This window comes from Heliangelus exortis, chromosome 2, assembly GCF_036169615.1.
Source record: "Heliangelus exortis chromosome 2, bHelExo1.hap1, whole genome shotgun sequence".
In the NCBI taxonomy this organism is placed as follows: Eukaryota; Metazoa; Chordata; class Aves; order Apodiformes; family Trochilidae; genus Heliangelus; species Heliangelus exortis.
Genome location: NC_092423.1, coordinates 108,581,194 through 108,606,864, shown reverse-complemented (window position 1 = coordinate 108,606,864; position 25,671 = coordinate 108,581,194). Strand labels below are relative to the sequence as shown.

The window sequence follows — 25,671 nt, the reverse complement described above, 5'->3', positions numbered from 1 at the left end:
AGTTGTAAGGACTTGGAAAACTAACAGACAAGAGGCAAAACCAGATTTACCTCGCCATAAATCCAAGGTAATCTGCTTTTCTCTAATTTATTTCTAATGAATTCTCATTAGATGACAGATAGGGTGGTGGCACTTAAGCAGATAATGCTACGTGCTATCTTTTCTCTTTCTTTACTCTTTTGATTCATGCCCAGGGTTCTTACTTTTGAACTCCATGTGACTGAAATATGTATTAAATTCCAGTCTTTCATGTGGTGTTGTAAAGCCACAATGTGCAATCAAGAAATGTTATTTGAACAATACACTGACTAATCTGAGCTGAATGTTAATAGAGAATTGTCCTACCAAATTAGATAATAGGTGAAAGGACTTCCTTCAGGCTTCACTCCAGGCTTCATTTAGACAAGCTTAAGTTGAGGAGATTCTCCAGGATTTTATTTATGTCAACATAAACTTGGAATAGGTGCTGTATTGGGTACTTTACATTTCTATCTGTGGATTATGCTCTTCAGAAACATTTCCAAAGCAGAAGGAACTCTAGATACACTCACCTTTATGAACATAGCACAGTAGGAATACTTGTGAGTGCTTTATTTTCCTCACATAAGAAATATGTGAAAGGAGCCAATTAAGCTCATCAATCCCCATCACTCCCAGTTACTCCCAGTTCCAAGACTTCTAAGGGACAAGTTAGAGCAATTGCCATTTCTGACTTAAAGGCAATGGTCTAAGGTTACATTTTTTATTTTCTTTTTCTGATAAATAGTTTAAGATTACATCGACATTTCAGACCTGTTCAGAGGTGTATTTTAAAGATTTTCTGAAGAAGTCTGTCATCAAAATTTACACGTGTTCCCATGAGAATTTAAGGAATGGAAAACGTAATGCTAATACAGAGAAACAGATTTTCACTGCTCCAATCCACAGCTATTTTTAAGGAATATTGCCAATTAGTGAACTTGAACATTTCTTATCTTAAAATTTCATTTTAACCTTTCTAAAAAAAATTTTTTTTCGTTTTAAAGAACATCCACTACTCTGTCTCTGAAAAATAGAGTAAGCTCTAACACAGTGACCATTTAAACACATGATATTTGAAGTGATGTTGCAAAGAGAAGAGCTAACCATGCAGAGAAAACAAATTAACAAATGTGAATCCAGTCCAATTCAGCATCCTGTTGGTGAATAAAGGTACTTAGATGAGACTGTATATCCTGTTTCCAGAGTGCTGTTGACTTTACTGATTACACTGTAGATATTCATGAAAAAAATCCCTAAAGTAAACCACATCATACGATTTTGGCATATGGTCCATACAAACTGTAGAGGGGGAAAACATTATTCCTATTGACTTCACCGGGAAGAATTAGGTATTTGAAAGAATAGGTAACAGTGTCAGAACTGAGTTCACTCAGTCTTTTCCCACATATTCAGAGGAGAGCCTTGTCTTCTGACAAAGACATGACTTTTCTGATTTCTTTAAGCTGTACTTAAATAGCTACAGCAAGAGAAGTGGATATGATATTGCCGTATGCAGAAATTTACAACATAGCAAAATAAGCATGAAGCTCACAGCCAGACTCCTGGCATTTTGTTCTGACTGCATATTAGCATTTTATGCCTCCTTTGCAAAATACATAGCATAGGGGTTACAGGGTAATGCAGGTGCCGAGACTTTTCCCAATTAGCTGCTTTTATTGATCCAAGGAACCAAAAGCAAGTCCTGCTCTGTGCTAGAGCAGCTGATTTTCAATTGGGGTTTGCTCTGATACTGTTACTCTAATGGGAACATTTTGAAAATCAAAACACATCTTTCCCAACAGTTTTAGGTAAATATATACGACCATCTAATTGCTCCATGAAGAGCTTTTTTGTAATCCAAGCTCTTCTGTTCTTAGCTTGAGGCCCTTTCCTCTTGACCTGCTATTTTCTGAGACTAAATAATTTCCTTCTTTCATTTATGATCTTGGCTTGATAGTATTTGTAAACCCTGCTTGTTTCTCCCCTGGGTTTTACTGCACTAGGCAATACAAAATTTACTTTATACATTCTCCATGTAGTAGAACTTATTTTCCACATCCAAAATAAATTTTTTGCCCTGGATCATTTTTCTGTTCTTTTTTTTTTTTATGGGGGCACATGTTCTTAAACCGTGGGAATTGGAACTGCTCATAAGTCCAGGTGTGGCTGCTACCTGAGCCAGGCATAATCATCTTTACTTGAGATTTACATATAATCCTCTCCTTTGATATATAACCAGGAATACCTTTGAACTTTGTGGTAATAAGGCTGCACTTCAAATTTTATTTGGTTTCTTACTGTTCAGGAAAAGTCCTAAAGTCCAGCCCCAACGAAGACTTGATATTAAAGCTACTTAGCTGATTAGGAGCAAAAAGGAGAACTGAAGAGTGATGAACTAAAATAGCATAGAAGAAGCAAGAAAAGAAGGGAAACAAAATTCAGGGAAAGCACATAGAAGCAAAGTTAGAGGAATTTAAGGCAATTCCACCAAACGTTAGTAGGTGAATGTGATCCTTCCTGACAGAGCAAACTCTGAGTGTTCCCAAAGCACAGGCCAAGCTGACTTTACCACCACAGGGCAACATTCTGCCATGGCCAGCACTCTCCTTGAAGAGAAAAGGCGGGAGGATTGTAATGGAAATGCAATTTCTGGTGTGTGTGTGGGGAAAGACAGAGCAGCTTGTGTGTTCATCCTTTCCCCCTCCTTTATTCCCCAAGCAGTAACTAATGTCTTGGCATCCTTCCACCTCCCCTGGAAGCACCTAAACCAAGTTTAAAGCTTGCAGTTTACAGGTGTTTTACCAGCAGTAGATTACAAGAGCTCCCTTTGCCTGGAGTTGGCCATGCTTCTTTGTACCTAAGAGCTCAGAATGGAAGTACAGACTCTTTTATGTCTAAACCTTCAGAAACATATACTAGGGGGATTTTCCAGGCTGCTTTTTGTTTGCCTGATTCCTCTACTTGAGCCTGAAACATCAGTTTAAGCAGGGCATACCCAAAGAGCAAACCCCCAGCCAAATACCCTTTCTACACATCAGGTTTGTTCTTTTGCAGCTTAAATAACCTTTAGCAGAAGAACAAGAGGACAATAAAGCTCAAATTATAGGAAACAAGGTATAGTCAGCAATTTCTATAGCTCAGAGAAGTTTCATATGCAGACAAAATAAAAAGGGAACTTGAGTGCATGGCTGAGTGTAATTCTGCTATTGAATTCTGTGAAAAACATAATCATAGAATCATAGAATGGTTTGGGTTGGAAAGGACCTTAGAGATCATCTAGTTCAGACCCCCCTGCTATGGTCAGGGACACCTCCCACTAGACCAGGTTGCTCAAGGCCCCATCCTACCTGGCCTTGAACACTTCCAAGGAGGGGGCAGCCACAGCTTCCCTGGCCAACTTGTGCCAGTGTCTCACCACCCTCACAGGAAAGAATTCCTTCTTAAGGTTTAATCTAAATCTACCCTCTTTCAGTGTAAAGCCATTACCCCTCATCCTATCACTACACACCCCTGTGAAAAGTCCCTCCCCACCTTTCCCATAGCCCCCTGATCATCTTCATGGCCCTCCTCTGGAATTGCTCCAACATCTCCATGTCCTTCCTGCACTGGGGACTGTAGAACTGGACACAGTAGTTCAGGTGGGGTCTCATGAGAGTGGAGTAGAAAGGCAGAATCACCTCCCTGACCTGCTGGTCACACTTCTTTTGATGCAGCCCAGGATATAGTTGGCTTTCTGAGCTGCAAGAACACATTGAAGGCTCAAGGTGAGCTTCTCATGACCCCCAAGTCTTTTGCCTCAGGCCTTTTTCCCATCCATTTTCCACCCAGACTGTAGTTGTGTTTGGAACTGTGCAGACCCAAGTGCTGAATTTTGCACTTTGCCTTCTTGAAAAATCTGGAAGAAGATCATCTTTGACCTGTGTATACAGAACGTAGGCATTTTTCCCTCAATTCTCCATTTTTGGTACTTCTTGCAAAGCCTGCACTGAGGTCCAGGCCTGTCCCAAACTGGAGGGCAGAGGCTATTTCTGCATTTAACCCCATCAGCAGCAGAACAGCAGACATCTGCAGAGAACAGAAGAGAGTTTCCTGAATAAGGTATTTCTTATGAGTTTGACTGGAAATCACATGAAAATTCTTCTAACATTTCACACAACATTAGAAAGGATATAATTCAGCTACCAAGTAAAAAATGATCTTGTCAGTCTTCTTAAGAGAGATGCTTATTTTACACACCACAGAGAAACTGCACCCCAAAAGACAGCAGGAAAAAATGCTCTAGGTAACAACAGTAGAAAATGCTAATAAATATGTTTCCTTCACTGTAACCAGCAAAGGCATTACTCCAAATAATTCCTTTTTGTCACACGGCATTAAAGCTTCTTGCATTTTTTCAAACCATAGAAACATGAAGCAACAGTAGATCTTTCACTGCTGGCTCATCAGAAGATTGATCTGTTCCCCTTGGCCACTGAGCAATGTTTCTATAAGAGCCCTTACATCTGTGTCAATGCAGCTCTTTCCATTTAACCTCTTTCTGGAAGCTCATTTAGAAACTGCTGCTTGCAGGGCAGGTAGAAGTATGCTCGCTTATCTCAACAGACTTCCAGCATTTCTGGCTGTCTAGTAGCCATTTAATCTTCAACCCCTCAGAAGATTTCAGAGCAGATTTCCCAAATTGTCTCTGTTAATCTTATTGTTGCGTGCTAAGGTCCACTGATCCTTCACAGCCCAGGCAGAGATGTCTGTAGCACACAGCAGTAGCTCAGCTCAGTGCCCTCTGTGGGGCAGAGGTACAGGGTACAAAAATACATGGCAAATTACTGATCATTGTCACCTGATATTGTCTTCATAAGACTGCTGCCCGTCCCTCTGCAGCCTGATTCTGGCACAGACCAAGCTTGCCAAGATTATGTTTGTCAGTTTAGAGAAGGTGCAACAACACCACCAGTCAGTTTTCTAACCCATGCATATTAAATGTGTCCCTACCCAGGGATGGATTCCAGTACCTTACAGTCTGTCACAGCAAACATAGCAGTGCCATTGGTGGTGATGGTAAAAGTTTTTTCTCCTAAACTGCATAAAAGAAGAGTTGGAGTTAAAAGTAGCAGTTCAGGCAATCAGTTCCAATTATAAAGTAGTTCAGTGACAAATAAAACTCCAAGCGTAACTGAATTCCCGTTTTGGTGAAAGGAAAAAAAAAAAGTTTACAGATATATAAGATCCACTTACATTATTTCATTATTATTAATTAGGATACTCAAGAAAAGCAGACCAAGTCTTTGTCAGCTGAAACAGAAGTTTGGAAGTGATTGGAGCTTTATTTCTCTTTGATTAAGCAATACTGAAGCTGAACCAGTAACTTCAGGTGAAGGGTATTAAAGCTGAATGCCTAGCAGATTTGTGTGAAGTCTTATGGCCACAGGACAGATAGATCTATATACACTGTCCAGGGTAAAATTGCCTGAATGACTCTGAAAGAATAGCACTGCATCCTGTCATGGCAAATAATTGTTAATGCAACTTAGTGTGAAATCTTTTTATACCTCAGGTAGAATAAACCAGTTTTGTGGGGCGGGGGCTGATGCAAGAAAAATGCCCTTTCAGTGCACTGATGAAGCTAAGTGCCTTTTGTGTGGAAAAGATGGACAGCTATTCAGTGGACTTTGGAGAAAAAACTGCCCTCCCTTTGCTGATCCCTGCTCTGCCAGAAGTACTGAGCAAGTACCTGCCATGGATCACGCCAGCCTGCACCCACCAGCTGCACAGCATCTCCAGGGAAGTTCTGGCCAAATCCAGTCCTGTTGTCCCTGAATGGCAACCATGTCCCAGTGTCTAGAAGCAACACTTCTGTGGAGGAGCTGGAAGAAGAAAACATTTATTCATGGTCTAGAGTGGGGATAATGTTTTAAACCTCTGGTGAAGGTAACTTTACAGTGATCCATCCAGCCTGGAGTTTCAGTGGCTGAGGTGCAAACATTTTGTTGCTGATACTGCTGTAAGAGAACTAATCTGCAAAATAGAGCATCCTAAACCACAGTAGCTCTTTGCCTCAGGGAATGTGAGTCAGGGTGCTTAGATTGCACTGGTTTCTATTAATTGCCTACTTAACTCCAAAGAGCCAGACATGGCTATTTCATTTAAACTTACATTTTTACAGGCTTAAAATAGAATGAAATATAGGTTAAAGAAAAAGTTGCCGAAAAACTCATTATACTTCATTTCCCTGTGTTGTAATGTGTTACAGGAATTAAAATATGTCAGATATGGAACTGTATGTATAAAAGAGACTCTCCTGAATGGTTCCTTTGCCCGATGTTCACGCCTTACATTGGACATGAATGTCATGGCATTCACAGAATAGACTTTGTCCAGAAGGTTCACAGACAGAGTGTCTTGCATAAGCATAAAATAAATTATAACACTTCATAAAGTAGGTAAGCCTACATTGTGTCCTGCTTAATTTTCCTAAATTGCCAGGAATACAAATACCCATCTGGATGTAAAGAGGGTTTGAAATGGCTACAGGAGAAATTTCCTGGGCAAAGAGAGGGCTGCTCTTTATCCATGACCAGAGAATTTTCCTCTCATATAAAGCCCATAGCTGGGGCCAGCTGTAACAGCTTCTAAAATCTGCTTTGTATTTCAGAGAATGCATCATCTTGGTCAGTAACAGTTGGGACTTTCTTTTATAGTTTGCTGTAAAAACAGCCTGGGATGCAAGTAAACTGTTGTGGTAAAAAGCAGATCTTTGCTCTCTATCTGATTTGTTGGTTGTTGCATGGCATTTAGTGGATCACATTTTGCCCTATGATTTCTAAACTAAATTCTCCTCAAGTGGAGCCTAATCTGTGCTTGGGTATAAGAAACATCCTGTGCAAGCACAGGCAGAATTCCACACTACAATGAACAGCCTCCCATGAGTTGGTGAGAGATGCAGCTGTTGCAAACACAAACTGGAAGCGATGTTTAAATCCCCAAAGAGATATTATTCAACTTTAAAAGCCCTGCTTTGCTACAATGCCATGTAGTCACCCAATGTTGCAGTGCTGTGAGAGAACACAGAACATATCACTGCAAAAACGCTGTCTTCAGGGCTGAAGAGCAACTCCCCAGTGCACTTGTTTCACAGTGATTCAGGGACAGAGCCCAAGAGCAGCACAAGGTCTGTTCAGCTTCATTTCCTGCAGGCAGAGATTGCAGCAATATCAGTAGCAGACTGCACTGGCCCGTAGGAAACTCACAGTGGTGGTGGTTTCGTTTTTTTTTTTTCCCATTACCTGCCAAAGCCTCTGACAATCCAATATTACTCCAAGAAGGGGACCAAGGAAGGAGAGGGAGATGTAATAGCAGATGGCAACCCACAGGGAGGCAAGAACTGCATACTGCACTTTGGCACTCGGTGACAAGGACAACTTTACAGTAACCTAGTTTGTGTATAAATTAGATGAAGATTATTTGCCACGTTGTTGGTTTTTTCCCCTATCCTCGGCCAGACCATTGCAAGGCATGCTAAAAAAAAAAAATTAAAAAAAAAAATAATTAATTGACTTAGCTCTGGGAAGCTGTATTTCTAATGCTGACAAGACATAAGATAACTGATTTTAATATAGTTAAGCCAGGCATTGTTGTGTTATTTCAGGCTTTGATGCAGTTTCCATGTGTAGATGAGCTGTGGGACAGATTTCCCTATCCGGTAAAGCACCAATGAGTTGCTCATTGGTTAGCTGGCCCAAATGCCTCAGAAATCTGCAGAAATTCAACAGAAGTTTTTTTATGCTTTCTCGTGTCTTTGCCTTCAAAGAAAAGCATGTTCCGTGGACACAGACAACAGGTGAGGGGAAAGGAAACTTGGAATTTTCCGTAGTTTTCTGAGAAAACGGTTCTCTTCTTTGCTTCTATCCATTAAAATTAGCTTGCTATCTAAATGGATCTTGCCTAAATTAATTGTGCTGTCACTGTGCAGTGTTTCCCCAAGGAATGCACTGAAATACTGTTATGTCTTTGCCTGCTCTTGCCTGATTGAGATATTAATTAATTATATGAATAAGCCTAGGATAATAAAAATAGGTTTCTATCTTAATTCATGTGAGTATATGGGGGCCAATGCCTCATACATGGAGCTTGCCAGAGGTCACTTTGTTGTGTGACCTGGTCCACTACTCTTAGTGCCAGAGCTGGTTGGGGCAGATGTGAAGAAGAATCCGAGTGGGGCAGGGAAGGGGAACACACCTGTGGGCTGGGGCCCTGCAGCTGGCTCCTGGCAAGTGCTGTGCAGGGACTTGTGCTGTGATGGCCACAGGCACCCTCTCGGGTCCCTGCCACAGGGCCACCCTCCTTACACAGTGCTGCACCAGGGTTATTTCAGCCTGGTTTTGCACGAATCAGCTGTAGTGGATTTAGTGCATTAATGCTGCCACCTCGCTTGCTGCTCAGGGCTTGTTTTTAGGTGACTGATAAGGGGCATCTGCTCCTGGGCAGAAAGCCTTTGGACAAGAGGAGAGGCTTGAAGTCCAAGATGGTGCTTTTTCTGAAACTCGTGGAAAAACAGGACCCCTTTTCTAACACAGCAAATGAAAATGGGAATGGTCAGCAGTTACAGAAAGCTTTAACATTCTTTATGATTAAGATGGACACAGCTTTGTTTTCTCTTTGGTTTGTTGTTGTTTGCTCATTTTATGAGGCCTCTCCAGGATTTTTAGCTATAGGAAGAACACTGTCTTGGGTTAGTGCGTTGGTGTTTTGGAAGCAGGGGGAACCACAGTGGTGGCTCCTGTGAGAAGCTGCTGGTAGCTAACCCGGTTCCAATTCTGTCCCTGCCTCCAGCCAAGACCAAGCAGATCTGGGAGCAACATATTTAAGAAAGGAAAAACAAAACTACAAAATCAGAAAAAGACCTGCAGAGCAGATGAGAGGAGGAGGTGAGAGCAATGCCGGAGCAAAGACTCCAAGGTCAGTGAACAAGGAGGGAGAGAAGGTGCCTGAGCAGAAGTTTCCCCACAGCCCGTGGTGAGTTGGCAGCTGTGCCCCTGCAGCCCATGGAGGAGCGCGCTGGAGCAGGCCCTGAAGGAGCACGGTGTGGTAGAGGTGGATTTTTAGCCCCTTAAGGATCACCCTGGCAGACGTGGAGCTGCTGCCGGGAAGCCTCACGGGTGGGCAGATGTGGAGCTGCAGCGGGTGCAGGATCACAGAGACGGTCAGATGTGGATCTGCAGCCGTGTAGGGCCCCGTGCCAGAGGAGGTGACTGCTCCCGCAGCAGCCGTGACTCTGTGTGCAGCCCGGGCTGGAGCAGTCTGTGCCTGAGGGACTGCACCTGTGGGAGGGACTCATGTCGGAGGGGTTCCTGAAGGACTCTCTGCCATGAGAGGGACCCCGCGTTGGAGGGGGGGAAGGCTGTGAGGAGTCCTCCCCCTGAGGAGGAAGGAGCGGCAGAAACACCGTGTGGGGAACTGACCCTAAACCCCCCCTGCCCCTCCCTGTGCCCTGAGGGGGAGGCAACAGGGAAGGGATCCGGGACTGGGGAGAAGGGAGGGGTGGTGGTGAGAGAAGGTGTTAAGATCTGGGTGTGTTTTCTCTTCCTACTAGTAGATTAAATTAGGATTTTTTTCCCCAAGTTTTGTCTGTCTGTGTTTGCCCATTACTAAAGCTGTGGAATGCAAACTTCCTTGTCCTTGTCTCAATGAATGAACCTTTGGGTGGATTCCCCACTCCCACAGTGGGGGATGAGTGGGCAGAGATATGGTTGGTACCAGCTGGGTCTAAAGCATGACAAACATCCTTATTGACACTCCTATTCTTTGTGTGGTGTGGAAAGTAAACACCCAGATCCCTGACAAAAAAATCCTGTTGAGTTTTGGGCCACTCACTACTAGAAGGACACTGATATGCTGAAGCATGCCCAAAGCAGAGAAACTGATCCAGTGAAGCATCTGGAGCATAAGTCTTATAAGGAGCATCTGAGGGAGCTCAGATTGTTCAGTCTGGGGAAAAGGAGGCTGAGGGGAAACCTTATCACTCTCTACCACTACACAAAAGGAGGTCATAGCGATGTCTCTTCTCCCAAGTAACAAGTGATAGAACAAGGGGGAAGAGCCTCAAGTTGACCCAGAGAATTGGATATTAAGATGGGATATTAAGAAAAACTTCTGAGAAGGCTGACAAGCACTGGAACAGGCTGATCAGGGGAATGGTTTAGTCACCATCCCTGGAGGTATTGAAAAGAGGTGTAAAAATATAGTGGTGGACTTGGGAGGGCTATGTTAATGGCTGGACTCAGTGATCTTAAAAGTAATTTCTAACCTAAGTGATTCTATGATTCTATGAATTCCAGAAGACACACAGATAGCACAGAAGTTTCCTCAGATAATTGATGATAAAGACTGAAGAGATTGATGATTAGGAACAACATTCTCCCATCTGTAGTCTACACAAGATAAAACCAGATTTGGCTTAGCATTAGCATTCAATATCTATTTTTCATTAGCATTCAATATCTATTTTTCATAAACCATCTATTGACCATGGCAGGGAGAGCCTCTCTTTCAAATAGATACTGACATCCCACAATCAACTCTTACTTTTTTTCTAGAGCAGAAACATATTCAAGCCTTGATGACCCTGAAACTTTTCTTAGGAGTGCTGTAATTAAGGTTTGTGTCTTTTTACTTGGAGTTTCAAATCTGTTTAGTAAACCTAGAGGCTTGGCTCTGAAACCAGCATTTGTGTTAAGATGCTGTGCTAGTTACACTTACGATTTGTCAAAACAATCTAACCAACTCTGAGAGGAAACTAGAAACAAGAAGGAAAAATTTGGCAACATTCCTATATCCAAATATTTTTACAGCATGAGAAATTGAACTAATAATGCTTCAGTCTGGTTAACAGCTGTCAAAGGATGAAAAACAAGCTATTGGGGATGTACTAAATTTTCACTCCTTTTAATGCGGTGTGAAACCCATAAAGGCATTTATACTGAATCTTAATGTTTTTTAATACAAAAATCACTGGTAGCTGTGTTGAGGGGATGCCAGTTTTTAACAAGCAGCGTCTGGTGCTTTCCAGGCCACTTTATGCATGTGTCTTCCGTAGGGAAAGATGCATTTGCACTCTGTTTGCCTTTGGGAATGCATGTTTAGTAAGAGCTAATATTCCCTCTCTCGCCCCTCTCTGCTTGAGGTGGGTCTCCAGGACAGAACCTTCATTCACAAAAAAAAACCATCCCAGCTTCATCCAGTGTCTATCAGTGAGTGACTGTGGTTTTTACCTGCGTGCAGCACGATGGCTCCTCTCCTGGCAAAAGACACAAGCTGCAGTCCTGCAGGCACGGGGGCACTCTGGAAAATAACCACGACAAGTCCTACTGGTTTTGCAAGACTTATTTCCGAGGCAGTGAAGCAGGTGTGTCACTGTCTGCAGGGCTGGGGGCCCTAATGTGCGTGCTGTCTTCTTTAACCAGTGGGTAATGTTAAAACTTCCTTGCAGGACACAATGGGACACTAATTCCCACTACTGTGGGTGAAGAGCTCAGTGTTGAATCACACATGGAACAGCCTACATACAGCCAGAGACAGCAGCTTTTTAAATCAGTGTGACGATTTTTTGTGAGTGATAGCACTGGGAAATGAAGTGCTCAGTGGCTCTGCTCAGAGAATGTATGGCTCAGGTTGCTGAAGGATTTGTGTTTCCCTGTGGCCCTGCTCTTCACTGAGGTTTGCTGGATGGATACAGCTGGGTACATCTGTGATGGTCACGGTCTGTGGCATCTTCTCACCCTGCTCCAGAGGAGATACACTGTATGAGTTGGTGCTAATGTTTAGCCTAAAGCCCCCTTTGGACACCCTCCCCTCCCCAGGTCTGGCTCAGCAGGCCCATGGCAGGTTTTAGGCTGGTGACTCCTGGCTGACTGCAGGGAAGCTCAACCTGCCCAAAGCACTGATTCATGAAAGGAGAGTCAGTCTCAAGGTTTCCTGCCACTGTTTAAGATAAAAGCATGTGAAACCTAACTCATGACATTCCTTTCTTTATATCTCCCCTGGTTTGTCTGACTACAAAAATCAGGCTTAGCCATTAAGGGCCAGTCTTGCTCGTAGTTTTTTCTACAGTCCCACTAGATGACAGCTCATTTCCCATAAACTTACAGCCAGCTGAACCTCACTATCTCATGACAGACCCATTTTGTAGTCTAAAGCTCACCTGTTCTACTCAATCCATATGATATCTTTAATTAATTTTATAGAGACACAGGAACAGAAACAAGACAGTACCCCAAATATAAGCTGGTGTATAACTTCCATCCACTAGAATGGTAAAAAACTAGAAAAATACTGAATAGTCTTGCTATTTTCTTTTCTGTTGGTTACCTTTACCCAGTGATCTTCAGAGGTGTGCCCTTACTATTCCTCAAATTTACTGAGTTTCACAACATGTCTTTCACACGTGAGTTAAGGCTCCAGTCCACACTTTCTCATAGCTCCACAGTACAAATTATACAAATTGAAACAGCAGAAATGCTTACTAGTGGTTTTACAATTGGAGTATTTTCCTGATGTGGTCATACTGAATTCTTCTTTCTGAAAAGGGAAGGACATGGGCATAGTCATAATGAGTCAGTCTAGAATAGAAAGTTAGTGCTTCAGGATGGCTGTAGGGCTAATATTGTTGTCATGGTTCCTTTCCAGCCTGATGTCATCAGCATAATGAAAGCTGTGGTTTCAGCTGAGGTTCTTCCAGACATCAGTTCAGAATGCAAAAAGTATCCAGCAGAACCAGGCCCTGTAGAGGAACTAGCAAAGGATGAACAAGCAACCCCATGCAAAAAAAAAAAAGGTCACCTGTAAGGCAAATACACATTATACAGATATCTCTAGCTTGCTAAAATAGTGAACAAATAGGAATGTTGTGGGCTTGCAATCCCTTAATTTTCTGAAACATAACTGTTCCTGGATGGTTTCTCTATTTATGTATTGTGTAATATGCAACTACTACTAAATATATTACAGCCAAACCAACATTCATGCTTTCATTGCTCTATTTATTAAGTTTCTTCTTTTAACTCTGATAATCTCCTAGCCTCCAGAAATTGGATTTTATAGCTATATTGTATATTAGTGATATACAAAATGTGGAAGCTTTCCTAATATAACCTCTGTGTTCCAGTGTGTTGATCTTTTAGTCAACTAAATATATTGTGCCTTGTGCTTCTCCCTTTCATTCATGCCAGAAACAATACATCATTTGTTTCACTAAGATCATACCTCATAAAATGCTATTTTTCCCACTGGATGACAAATTCCCTCTGCTTCCACTGAATTCAACTGTGATGGGTGATGCTTATGAGATGCAGCCTGAATTCTGAGCACAGCAAAGCATTGGGGATTTATTTTGGTCCCACTGAAACCAGTAGGTCATAAATATCATTTTAAACAAACATTTAGGTACTTTGCCCAGTGCAGCCAGACTGCTGAATGTAGGTCTCAACAGGAAACAGTTTTACCATGATAACATATTTTGACACAAGTCAGTAGGATATAATCTTTAACACATTACAACCAAGACAGAAGCCAGCCTGTGGTGCAAGAATCACCTCTGAGTGGTATTTCTGTTAACCTGCTACACCCATTTTTCTATTAAAAGTGCAAGACCCCTATCCTGTTTCACTTGATTATCACCAAGGAAGCTAGGAGTTAGGCAGCCAGGGAACAGACTGGGTGCACAGACTTCCAGACAGATGTTTTGCCCATGTGTGGAGAATTTAAGGTTGTGTGTGAACTGCCCATCAGGTCCTCGAGGGCACAAGTGTGGGCCCACTTATGCACCACAAAAATCTCATGAAGACTGCTTTGGTATTGACCAGAGGTTTTATACAATCAAGCCCCACCAAATAAATCCTTTTTAATGTTTGGTTTTAATTATTTTTTTTACCATATGCTTTCTCTTTCATTTAATTTGAATCTTTGGAACCATTACAGCTACAGTACTAAACATTTCCGTGTTGTTGCAGTTACTTTTGTCTTCCCAGCTTTGATTAATTCTCAGAATTTATCTATATTATTCCTTAGAGTGTTTGTGACAATAAATCATTGTCTAGTTACTAGTTTCCCCCCCTTGAATTCAGATACTAAAGCAGTAGGTGTTCTAGAAATGACTGTGAATGTGATACTTACATATATACAGAATTGTTCTCCCAGTGATCAGCAGCACGAGCTTATCACATATAAGGCAATTCAATCAATTCAATCAGCTCCTGAGAGCCTGTATGCAGACACCTAGACTGGTAAGAATTCCCAAACTTCCAAACTTCCAAAAGTCCTGTAAGGAAAAAGCTTTACGAGGAGAGTGGAACCAGCAGCAAACCCATCTATGCACATTAAAGGTGAAATATTCTTCCACCACTAATTCTGATTAATCTCTTCAGCAGGCCACTGAGAATATCCCAAAATACCAATTCTTGGTTCCTACTACCTCAGTGCAGGTTACAAAACCCTCCCTCCTGCCCAGCCGTCCCTCCTCCATCCCTCAGGAACTCCCACCGCCCAGTGCCACAGCTTTGCAGAGATACTCCTCAAGCCTTAACCTTTCACATCTCTGCTTCTGTCCCCTTCTTCTTTCACCACGGAACCTCGGAGGAGGAGGATGGAGCGCAGGAGCCCCTCCTGTTCCCCCGCACCGCGACCTCTGGGGCTGCGCAGGCTGCGGCGCGGCGGGGGTGGCAGGCAGAGCTGAGAAGGATGGGACGGGGAAGGGATGGATTCCATCCACCCGTGCTTTGCCCTTTTTACCAGGAGAGGGAGCAGATATCTGCACATTTCCCCGGAGCTTTTTGTTCAGCCTCTCCGCAGACCTATCCACGTTTCCTTAAGCGAGGAGTCAGAGGAATGTTGAAAGTGTGTGACTTGCTCGCACACTCACAAAAGTGGCTTTTAAGCAGCTCTTAAATGGCTGTACATCTTTGCACTTGTGAGTCATTAGATGCACTCCTGCCACTCTTACTCATACTCCTAATTCAATAAGAATTGCTGGAATTGAAGAAAACAGGAATAGGCTGTCCAGAGTAGGTGAAGGAGAAGTGTTCCACATCTTTAGCTTCGGCAAGCAGAAGGTAATGTGTGTGTAAAATGTCTTCAGGAATGAAGGCAAAAAGGTATATAGGGATGCATTTAAGAGAGCATGGAAAAACAGCACCTGCAAGAGGCAATAAAAAAGATTTTTCAATAACAATGTAGCTGGGTTCAAATGGCAACGCAGCAACAAATGTCTGTGCCTCTGCTTGCAGTAGCAAACACTGTGTTGTACAACTCCAGTTAAACAGGTTTATACAATGCACAATGTATTTGTTTCCTTTCAGATGTAAGAGTTATAAAACTCTTCTTGTTCTAGATTCTATGCATAATAGAATATATATTCATATGTATGAATATATATATATAGAGAATATAGAATATAATAGGCACAGAAGATGCTGCCTCTGAAAGCAAATTTGTTGTGGCTGCTCCCACATCTGCAGGCAAGAAAGTGGTCGCTCTGGTCAAGTTGTTCCTAATTGCACACTGCAAAGTAATATTGTGAAAGACATAAAATTTGAACTTCACAAACCCACAATCACTACATTTCATTTTTATCTGCTTTGGGGAGTATGCTGTGTCTATATTGCCCACGTGCCATATAAAAGCATCCAGTCTGTGTTTACATGGCTGCCATTTCTCTTAGATTCGTTATCAGTTCAGTATGCTGGAATATGCTGGTGTCATTATGCATCTTTTATATCTTGTGACAGAGACAATTTCATTTGCAAGCACTACAAGGCAAACTGTGCCAAGGAATCCAAAGAGGAGGTAGCTCTGCTCTCAGGCTCTTGGCAAGTCCACAATGATGTCCAGAAACTGCAAGAGCATCTCCAGCACTGCTACATGGCCACCCCTTCTCAGGAGTGTTGCATTCTCTAAAACACAGCTGTTTGCCACAGCAAGCCATGAAGTGGGACTGCCTGATGCTTCACACCACCCCAGGGAATTCAGCTCTGCAAGGGGAGGGAAACAGAGAGACCTCCATCTCTCTGCCAGAGTCTATCTGTATACTGCCAGCTATTCCACAGCAATTTGGTTACACATCTTTACCTGGACTTCTATCTTGAGAAACCTTGGCTGTGCAAGATCTTCCAGGCCTAGGGACTGGAAGGATGCCTGCACTGCATTTTTGCAGAATGATGTGCTCCTAGCTGGATGGAAAAAATGTTTTGGGTGCCATACCTGTAGAAATAAAAGGCACCCAGAGACATGTCCTGAGTCAGTCGCAGTGCTTAAACACCAGAGACAAACAGAAAGCAAAGTGACTGCTACTGATGTAGATGGTAGAATGGCTGTTTGGGGAGAGGCTTTGGATTCCCTTCTTCATGTAAGCAAAACTGGAACTGAGTTAAACTGGTGGTCCTCACCTTGTTATTTCTGCTGGCATCTGGATCCGCTGTCCATCTGTCCAACAGTTTCACGGGAAGTCACACCCATGGGGCAGAGAATAAGGCTCCTCAGGATCACCAGCCCTGCTTTCCCAGTGCAGAGTCCTTCTCCTCTGTGGGAAGGCAAGACATCCAGGGCAAAGGCTGCAACTACCTTTCCTAAGTTGGCCAAATTTCCTGTTTTAATGCTATTGACGGAGAGGAAAATCAAAGCTGGGCATTAAAGGAATGTTAGCAAGCAGAAGGGTTAAATGGTGCTCCATGTCCATGAAGGCAGATGGGTGAAAAGAGAACCTGTTTATAAACTGCATCAACTCTGCTACCTGGAAATGACTTCATGCCTGAAGAACTCCTGTAACCTTTTTTAATCGATGCCTTTCTTTTTCTTCAGCAAAAATGTCACATGTGGATATGCACTATATTATATGAATGTCAGAGATAACTGCCCAGCAATTGTGCTTTCCTTTTACCTCCCTTTTCCCTCAAAAGTGAGTTCTTCCTTTTTGCTGCATGCGAACAAAAAAGAGCTTTTGCTGACAATATCTAATCCCCAATCAAGTCCTTCTTTACCAGTAAAATTTTCAGAAGAGATGATAAGCAGACACATAAGTGCAGCTCTTTGCTGTCATGATCACAGAGGGGTATAATGAAGATTAATCATCACTTTATCACACTGTATCCATTTTTAAAAGCACCTTGATTAAACAACAGCTTAAATTCTCCAGAAGTGGCCAAGCCAAAGATATGCCAGGGTGATGTGCAGGCATCTTCTCCTTCTTGATGGCCTGAGGACAAATTCTGGCACGCTCTGCACAGAGGAGCCAGAAGCAGTAGCACAGCAGTTAGCTTCATTCCCACTTCTATGCTTAGGGCTTGGCTGCACTGGGAGCTATCCCCAATTAATCTTCAAGAAATTTCCTGAGTAGATGATCTTATTTCAGAGCAAGCAGAACTACTTGTGAGCTGGCATAACTAATATTGCACAGAGATATAAAATAGGTATTCTGGTGTAATATATGTGCAATGTCATTTTTTTTTTTTTATGCATGCCTGTGTGTCAGGCAGTGGGTACAGATGGGACCAGGCACATGGTGAAATTAGGCCAGGCACTCAGGCTGAAGGGGAGATGTTTGAGGATGGGCAGCATTTGCAGCTCCTTGCTATCCTCATTCCCATGTTATCTGTAAAATTGGCTGGATGGGGAGGAGGGGAAGCACCTGGATCCCAAGGGAACGTTTGCTCCCACACTGTCTCCATGCTTCTCCCATTGCATAATGGGTGCTCCAGCCCCCACGCTCCCCTTTAGCCTCCCTGCCCACTCTATTTCAGACCATGGGCATTCTCTAGGGGTGAGGTGGGCTCCTGCTTCACCTCCACAGTCCATCAGGACTTTGCTGCAGCCAGGGCACCCAGCAGCAAAAGCCCCAAAGAAAATCCTGTAAAAAGGAATACATCTTGGAGCTATGAGCTAAAAAACTACCCCAGTTTAAGAAGAAGGGTTGATTTCCAAGTGCAAAATTCCCAGGCTATAAAATCTTCAATTATTTCTGCTCATTTTTACAAATAGCCTTAACCAGGTAGGAAACACACAATTCCCCCCCTTTCCCTGTAACTGGTTTGGCTTTGAGCAATGCCTTAAAAGCCAGGTTTTCAGACCTTTAGCACTTATTTAGCATCACCCTGACTAGTGAAGCGTGTGGGTAAGGCTGTTGTTGGGATAAGCCCCGAGGAGCCGGGCTGTGACATGGACACACACACACACACAGATAGATGGCCAGTGCTGGAACAGGGACAGCCATGACACTGAATCAGATGCAGGCAAAAAGAGCCACATGCATTTCATGTTGCACCAGTAAGACTGAATAACAGTCACACATAGGTTGACTACAGATGTCTTGTCTTTTTTTTTTGTTTCTGGTGGGTGAAGGGACAGAAAGGTTCTCACTGTGTCTGCCCTTTGCTGGCATCCCTCCCTGAGCACATGCTGTGATTTGGCCCCACTGGTCAGGGACCAGGGGAAAACTTGAGGTGGCTCTTTCCCTGTGCTCCTTCCACCAAATTGGAATTCCCATGGTATAGTTTCCTGAAATAAATATCTTTCTACTAATTGTGGGATATTTTGGTCTGCTTGCTCCTGTTCTGCTCTGAAATAATTTCTCCAGCAAATGCTCATCCTAGAAATATTTTGAGATTTGCCTGGCTGAGAACTGACCTTAAAAATGCAGGGTTTTGACTTAATTTTTACATCTAATAGATAATTTAACTAATTAAAATTTCCATGTCCTTCTCTGATCATATAATACAGATGAATGCTTGAAAATAAAGAAAGCAGAAGGTGCTTTGATGGATTTCCAGCCCTCCTGACATGGCTGTTTTCAAGATAATATTAGGAGACAATAGGAAGTACAATCATTAACTATCTGATAGTGAGGTCAGACCTCCTGTCCTTTTGGGTTAATGTATGATTTAATCACCAGAAATGGAGGTCTTCAATATGCTCTTTTACTGGAATTAAGTTCTGGTTACATTCTGACATCCATACAGACTTCAAACAAATACAGTGATCTATATACATAATACAGCAATTGTGACAACATGAAATTGAAAAAGATATTGATAATTATATGCAAGGAAAGTGGCTAATGTTGACCACCTGACAGCATTCCCTATTTCACTGATTTAACAGCACTTGCTAATAAAACCCCTGTTGACTGAAATCTTACCTATGCCATATCTTAAGGTACAGAAAGTAGAAATGTAATATATAATGTTTTATATTGCAAATGAAGCACAGCTGGCTGGCATTTTTGGCATAATATATGTGCAGCCACATAACAAAGCAGCTAAAAGCCACACAAAGCCCAGGGCTGCATACATTGCAGACTAACAGTGAACCACTAAACCCTTTATGCTATGACTCCAAGGACCCTGAAAATTATTGTATTTTATTCTACAGTTTCCTTTCTTCAGCCTACCCTTACTTAACATACACTCTACTAAATGGGCACTGATTATTTTTCTCAGTGGCTCTCTAGAAACAACACAAAAGCTGAACCCTGTGCAAATTTGCCTTGCTTAACTGCTATTTTTATTTGTATCAAAATGTGTCTCTAGCCTGTGGTGCTGGAGTTCTGCAGCCAGTGAGCCTGCCCACCACTGGCCCCACGGGCTGCTTTTCCTCTGACCTGCTGGACCCCCATCATGAGCTGAGGAGGCAGCTGGCTCCAGTTGCTCCATCTTGGCTACTTTGGCTAATTATGGTATAGATAGATGTCAGCAGGACTTAAAGCAAAAGCATCAGCTCATTTTCCTAGGTTAGTGATTTACAGGCAGGTAACAAGTTATGGTCACTTTTGACAAGGATCCGAGGTGAGGCAGTGACCTGGAGTCAAAAGGAAATGCATCTTATTACCAATCTGCATCTGACTGCTGCCTTGCAAGCCTCCCCTCACACTCACTGGGGGAAAGCAGATGTCTTATTAGCTGCTGTCCTTAAGTGGCTTTTGTCATCATGTCAACCTTGAGATAACACAGAGAGGGAGGGGAAAAAACGTCCAAAAGTCAGTGGCTAGACAGTTTAAAGAGAGCAAGGAAAGAACTGGTGTTTAGGAAAAAGCAAAATGCAAAAATGCACAGAAATATTGTTTCCAGTTTTGTGGACAATGAAGGAATAAGACACCCAGTTATCAGAAATTCTTCAGATGTTTAAAATAAGAGGTACTCTTATTAAGAATGAACTAAAGAAAGCTGCAGAAAAATTTGGTGTAATGTTCAGCACCCATATTCATGAACCGTGTAGTTAGTGTAAAAGCCTATCTGACAGGTACCCTACCCTCTCTCTCAATATCTAATTTAATTGGTGCCTTAGAAATGTGGATACCCATGCAGACATCCCACTTGGCCACTTGAAATACATTCCTCGTATCACTGAAAATCACTCTTCTAAAGCAAGAGATTAAGTAATTGGGGCTAGGATAAAACCTTCTATCCCTCTTTTCTGCCCAAAAGAAAGAACACAGGTGAAGCAGAAGCTGGCACTGAGCTCATCTCAGGCTCTCCTTCTGCCATGAGTATTTCAACATTGAAGAGGAGCATACCAAGCTTGTGGCAGAGTGGCCAGGGCACAGTGAGAGCTGGTGGTTTCATGACAGGGAAAACCTGGGAAATGAGACCAACCACAGCCCAAGCCATACCCTCAAAAAAAGGGCCATAGGTCCACAGGGTCTGGCCATGGCAGGCAGAGCTAGGTTCACAGCCCCAGGGAGGGCAAGTGGTGAGCCAGGCATGGAGCCCACCAGGAGAAGTGTCTGATCTGGCATTTGCTAAATTTTTACATCCACAGAAGATGCCATGTTCATGCTATTGTGTATCAGAAAGAAGGATCAAGGCTGCTGGCTCAGTCATTCCTCTGTCTCCTGAGAGGGTAATGGTTATGTGTGCTCTTGATGGAAAAACCATCAGCAAAGATTGAAATTAATGAGCACTTAGCACTGCCCTTATACTGTTTTATTTTTTATTATTTTAAAACTTGAGGAAGGGAGATTTAGATTAGACATTAGGAACATCAGGACATTAGACAGTGTTTAATTTGAGGGTGGTGAGACACTGGCACAGATTGCCCAAGGAAGTTGTGGCTTCCCCATCCCTGGAAGTGTCCAAGGCCAGGTTGGATGGGGCCTTGAGCAACCTGGTTGGGTGGGAGGTATCCCTGCCCATGCATAGGGGTTGGAATTATATGATCTTTAAGGCCCCTTCCAACCCAAACCATTCTATGATTCTATGATTCTTTGATTTATTGATAGAAGTGAAGGGTGGGGAGGTAAAGCAACATGGTGTTGACACCAGACTGGTAGGCACTGCCCACAGAGCAAGTTATGTGAAGGCAAAACGCATGAGCAAGAAGGCCCGTGAGGTAGAAATGGAAATTTATCTAACACCAGAGTAATGGTCTCTGTGTTTTGGGATTAATCAAGGAAATTTCTTTGAGTTCATCATCTGTGAATGACAGAGGAGGGGTAAGTCATGGTTTTATCAGCCACAAGGTGACAATGATCCACTGAGATGTGTTGGCTGTGAAGAAAAAAAGGTGACCACAAAATCTATTAGGCAAGGTACTTCCTGCAGAGAGCAAGACTTATTAATGCTGTCACAGAAATCTCAGGAGAGGTCACATCCCTCCTGCTTTATACCAGGTGCTCTCAGCCAGGAAAGACGTGGCCAGCCTGGCACAGAGGCAGAGGTGATGGCTGGGGGCAGTCACTCTCCAGTGAGGGAATATGCACAAGAATAATTAGCTCAGCTAAAGGCTGTAGAGCTTTATATGGTCATTCTTCATAAGTAGTTCAGAGGAGCTAGCAGCAGGAAGGGAAAAGGGCTATTTAAGTTAAGCTAAAGAGCAGTTCTGGCAGAGGAGTGAGTGGTGTGAGAGGCTGCAGGGTTCCCACCATGCCAGCGAGGGAGCTGAAGGCTGTGAGCAGCACCATTAACCTACTCAGTCCTCCTTGGCTCTGGGTTGAGCAAAGTGGCTCAGCAGCAGGGGACTGGGTGGGCTTTAAAAGGGAACTGGGAGGTTAATGACAAGTTCAAAGGAAGAGAGAGCAGTTCTGGGTAGCTAGCAGGCTGGGGTAATTAGCAGTTAATATAAATTTGATTTTCTAATAGGATATAGCTATTCTGAGAAACTGATAAGTTCAGGATAGTGAAAAGGGTGAAACTCAGTCTGGTTTGTGCTGAAGGGTGAGGTTGTAAAGCCGAAGTGGGAGTTGTCAGTAAGCACTCGTTTCCTTGTCTGGGCTCTTCTGTGCCTGTGCCTTGTGAAAGGATGCTGCAAAGGGCAGGGTAAATATATAAATATATATATATATATATGCACACATATATATATATATATACATGATGAGGGTAAAGAAGAGTTGTTCAATTACACTTTGAAATTGAGAGTTTCCAGGCCACAGTACAGTTCAGCTCTTGGTAACTTCAAGCATATATAAGCTTCAATTCTTCATTCTTTTCTGTTGGAAGCTACCTGCTCAAATACTCCACTAAAAGAGAAGATTTGTTGAACAGCAGCACACAGAGTATAACAAACCTGCTACAGAAGAGCCCCCTTTCCTTCTTATGTTGGCAAAGTCAATGAAACAAACTGCATTAGCACCAGGTTGAGGTGTGTTTGTGGTGAGGAGTCTTGCACCTGTCCAAGCTCTGGTGGTCTGAAACTGTGAAATTGTTAAAAGATGAGCTCCTCTGTCCCTCTGCACTTTTTGAGTGACAGTGTAATACCTCTTCAATGTCTTCTTAACAGTTTTGGAAGCATCCAAGAAAATACCTGCACTTAGTAAGGTGCCCTCCAAGCAAGAACCACAGAATGAACAAAAAATATATTAGTTTTTACAGGCTCTCCACCATTACTCACACAAAATACCCTTCTGGATTATAAGGAGTGCTTATCCAAACCCCCATGCAGGTCCCTCCTAGCTATGAAAAGCCTCCGGGGAGAAGGAAGCCTGTTTTCTCTACCAACAGCACAGCCTCCAGGGTGCAGTGCAAAGCTGTTTTTCAAAAGATTCATGTTTGCTGCAGTGGGTGTGTTGTTAAGGTGTGATACACAAGAAGAGGACTTTTCTCTGTGTTAATGGAGATGGGGTTTTTTTCGTCTTTGACTAAGCTGAGAAAGTGCAGGGACACTGACTATATCTTCTGTTCCCCACAATGGCTGCAGTATGGTACAAATGAATCTGTGTGGGAAGCAGAGATTCCAAGCAGTAAGTGCTACCTCTGGAAAAAGCCAACAAATCAGATACCTCTGTGTCCTATCCTCCCTCTGCCCGTGGTCACACATTTGTTACTACAACAGGAAATCAGAAGCTGGAGAGCAAGTCCTACTATAAAACTTCACTGCATAAAGTCTCAGAAAGACAGTAACTACCTTGGCATCTCCAGCTTCTTTCTGAAATACTTGCTCTTGTTTAACACCATAGCTTGAATATAAGATGTCAGCACTGAAGATTGCCTTGGTGTGTTGACATGGAGGAAGTCCTAAGATATGAAGACAGGGTAGGAGAGTGACAGCAAGTGATTGAGGACAAACCATCCTGCTGATGGAGAAGCATGAACTTGAAAGTGGAAGGGGAGGAAGGAGTTTGAAGAAACACTGAAGAAGGTCAAGAAGATTTCCCTTTTAAAGGGAGCAAGAGAGAGGAACATTAAACAGGTAATGACAAAGTAAATGGAGGAAAGCTACTGCACAGTACAGCTGCATGATAATCAGGGGAGGCTATACATGTATTCACTAGCTATTTGCACTTATCAGCCCAGGGACTTGGATTATGATGATATCTGAGCATACAACAATAAAAGAAAATTTCCCAGGTGACTGTAGGTATGATCCAAAATGAACTTCTTGCAGCTCTGTGGCCATGTTATAATGCAATACTGCAGTACACCAAATAAAATACCAGGAGTTCAAAGGCATATTCTGGACTCTGTCCACCTCCATTTCCTGGGAAGCTGAGGGAATACATTAAAAGAGAATAATGTGAAAATCTGGGTCTGTACATTTCTCCTTCTTAGGGACTTCCAGTGAAATCAATGGGACCTAGTCAGAAGGGGACTGAATACTTTAAAATATGTGCGAGTACATAGTCATTCTATTTGTTTTAGCAATGCTTTTTTCTGTATATTTTCCTGAGTTAGGAAAACAAAATCTTTGTTATTTCTGGTCTGTAGAGAAGAGGTATTTATATTTCTGTTGGTGTTAAAAATTGCATCCTCCTTTTAGTGTAAAACAAAACCAACCTTGTAAGCTGTACTTCATATGTACTACCTTTTTGGGTTAGGCAGGACTAAGACAGACTTACTAATGCCATTGTTTGTAAAAGAACTCTTCCCATGCTTCAATATGAAAGCAGGCTGCCCTAGAATGTATATCTGCATCCTCTCATCTGCACCATCATACCACAGCAGAGCCTGGCAAATGTAATCAGTACACAGCATTCTGTTTTCTCCCAAAGAGAAGAAAAATTTGTTTGTTTCTTGCCCTGGGCTTCCATGTGTTGTTCAGAAACCTCCCATGCACCAGCCCAGTCTGGGTAAGAGCTCAGTGGAGGCAGGCCAGCTGCCAGGAAAGCTGCCTCCAGCTCTGCTGCTCTCATTCCTGAGCTGTCAGCCCTCCTCTTCCAGGGGAGCAGAGCTGTCAGGGACAGCCGGAGCTGCACCACTCTGCTGCCCTGCTGTAATTACAGCATCATCCAGCATCCAGGCTGTTGGGAACACCTTTATTACAGCAGTGTCACTGATGTGGCTTTCCCTGCTAATGTCTAACGCTGCTCTGCTTTAAGCCTGCATCTTTCTGAAGCATCAGCAGTGGCTTTGCTGTATCCAATTGCTGTTGCTGCTAGCAGTGCAGGTGGAAGGGTGGGAAAGAGCCTGAAGCTGATCCAGAAGAAGGCCTGCATTGAGAGCACTTTCCCTGTCTATGTGATGTGGGAATTGTCAGGATGCCAAAAATTCTGCTCCTTTTGAACATCTTCTAGCAAAAGAGACTTCTGGCTTCTGTTCCAGATGAAGTGTTTCCACTGGGTTCTCTTGGTTTAATCTGAAAAAGAGGTTTTTGATCAGAGACTGTGGGCAACTGATTTTCTGGGCATGTTACTACTAATCCCTGGTGCCATGGTTCACCAGCAAAAACCCAGGTAGTTTCCAGTGGAATGTCATCTGTAAAAGGTGAGCTTGATCTGAAAATAGATTTCACCTTTAAATACCAAAATTAACTTAAATGATTTAACTACCTGGACAGAGACCCTGTGGTGGTCAAGAAAAAGCCCTGCAGGAGGCACTAGCCAGAGGTTTTGTACCTTCAGAGGTTTTTGTACCTTTCCCCTCAGACCTCTACCTTCTGCTCTTTAGGAGACCCATGTCCAGCTGATGCCATCTGCCCATGACTGCTAAAATAACTACAGTTACACCAGCCATGGGTCAAGCTGGGAATATCTGCATTTTCACAGAAGTGCCTCACATCAGGCAGTGGGTATAGATTAGCTTGAATACAACAATGGCCTCACATCTGCTGGAAATTCTCCAGGGCTAAGACTCTTCATATGATTAGTTAAACACACTTCTCAGTTGCTTTGCATTGTTATTATTATTATAACACAGAGCACCATGACCTGACTGGAGGATCCACTCTACAGAGCTGCAGACC

At 42.9% G+C, this 25,671-nt stretch overlaps 1 long non-coding RNA gene across 1 annotated transcript; it reads right to left on the bottom strand.

The window, feature by feature from the left end:
- Positions 1 to 2,113: 2,113 nt before the first annotated feature.
- Positions 2,114 to 11,644, bottom strand: LOC139793171 (uncharacterized). Its single transcript, XR_011724530.1, has 3 exons — positions 11,286 to 11,644; positions 5,780 to 5,882; positions 2,114 to 4,086 (listed from the first exon to the last, which is right to left on the bottom strand). It is a non-coding gene; the product is annotated as an uncharacterized lncRNA (long non-coding RNA).
- Positions 11,645 to 25,671: the final 14,027 nt, after the last annotated feature.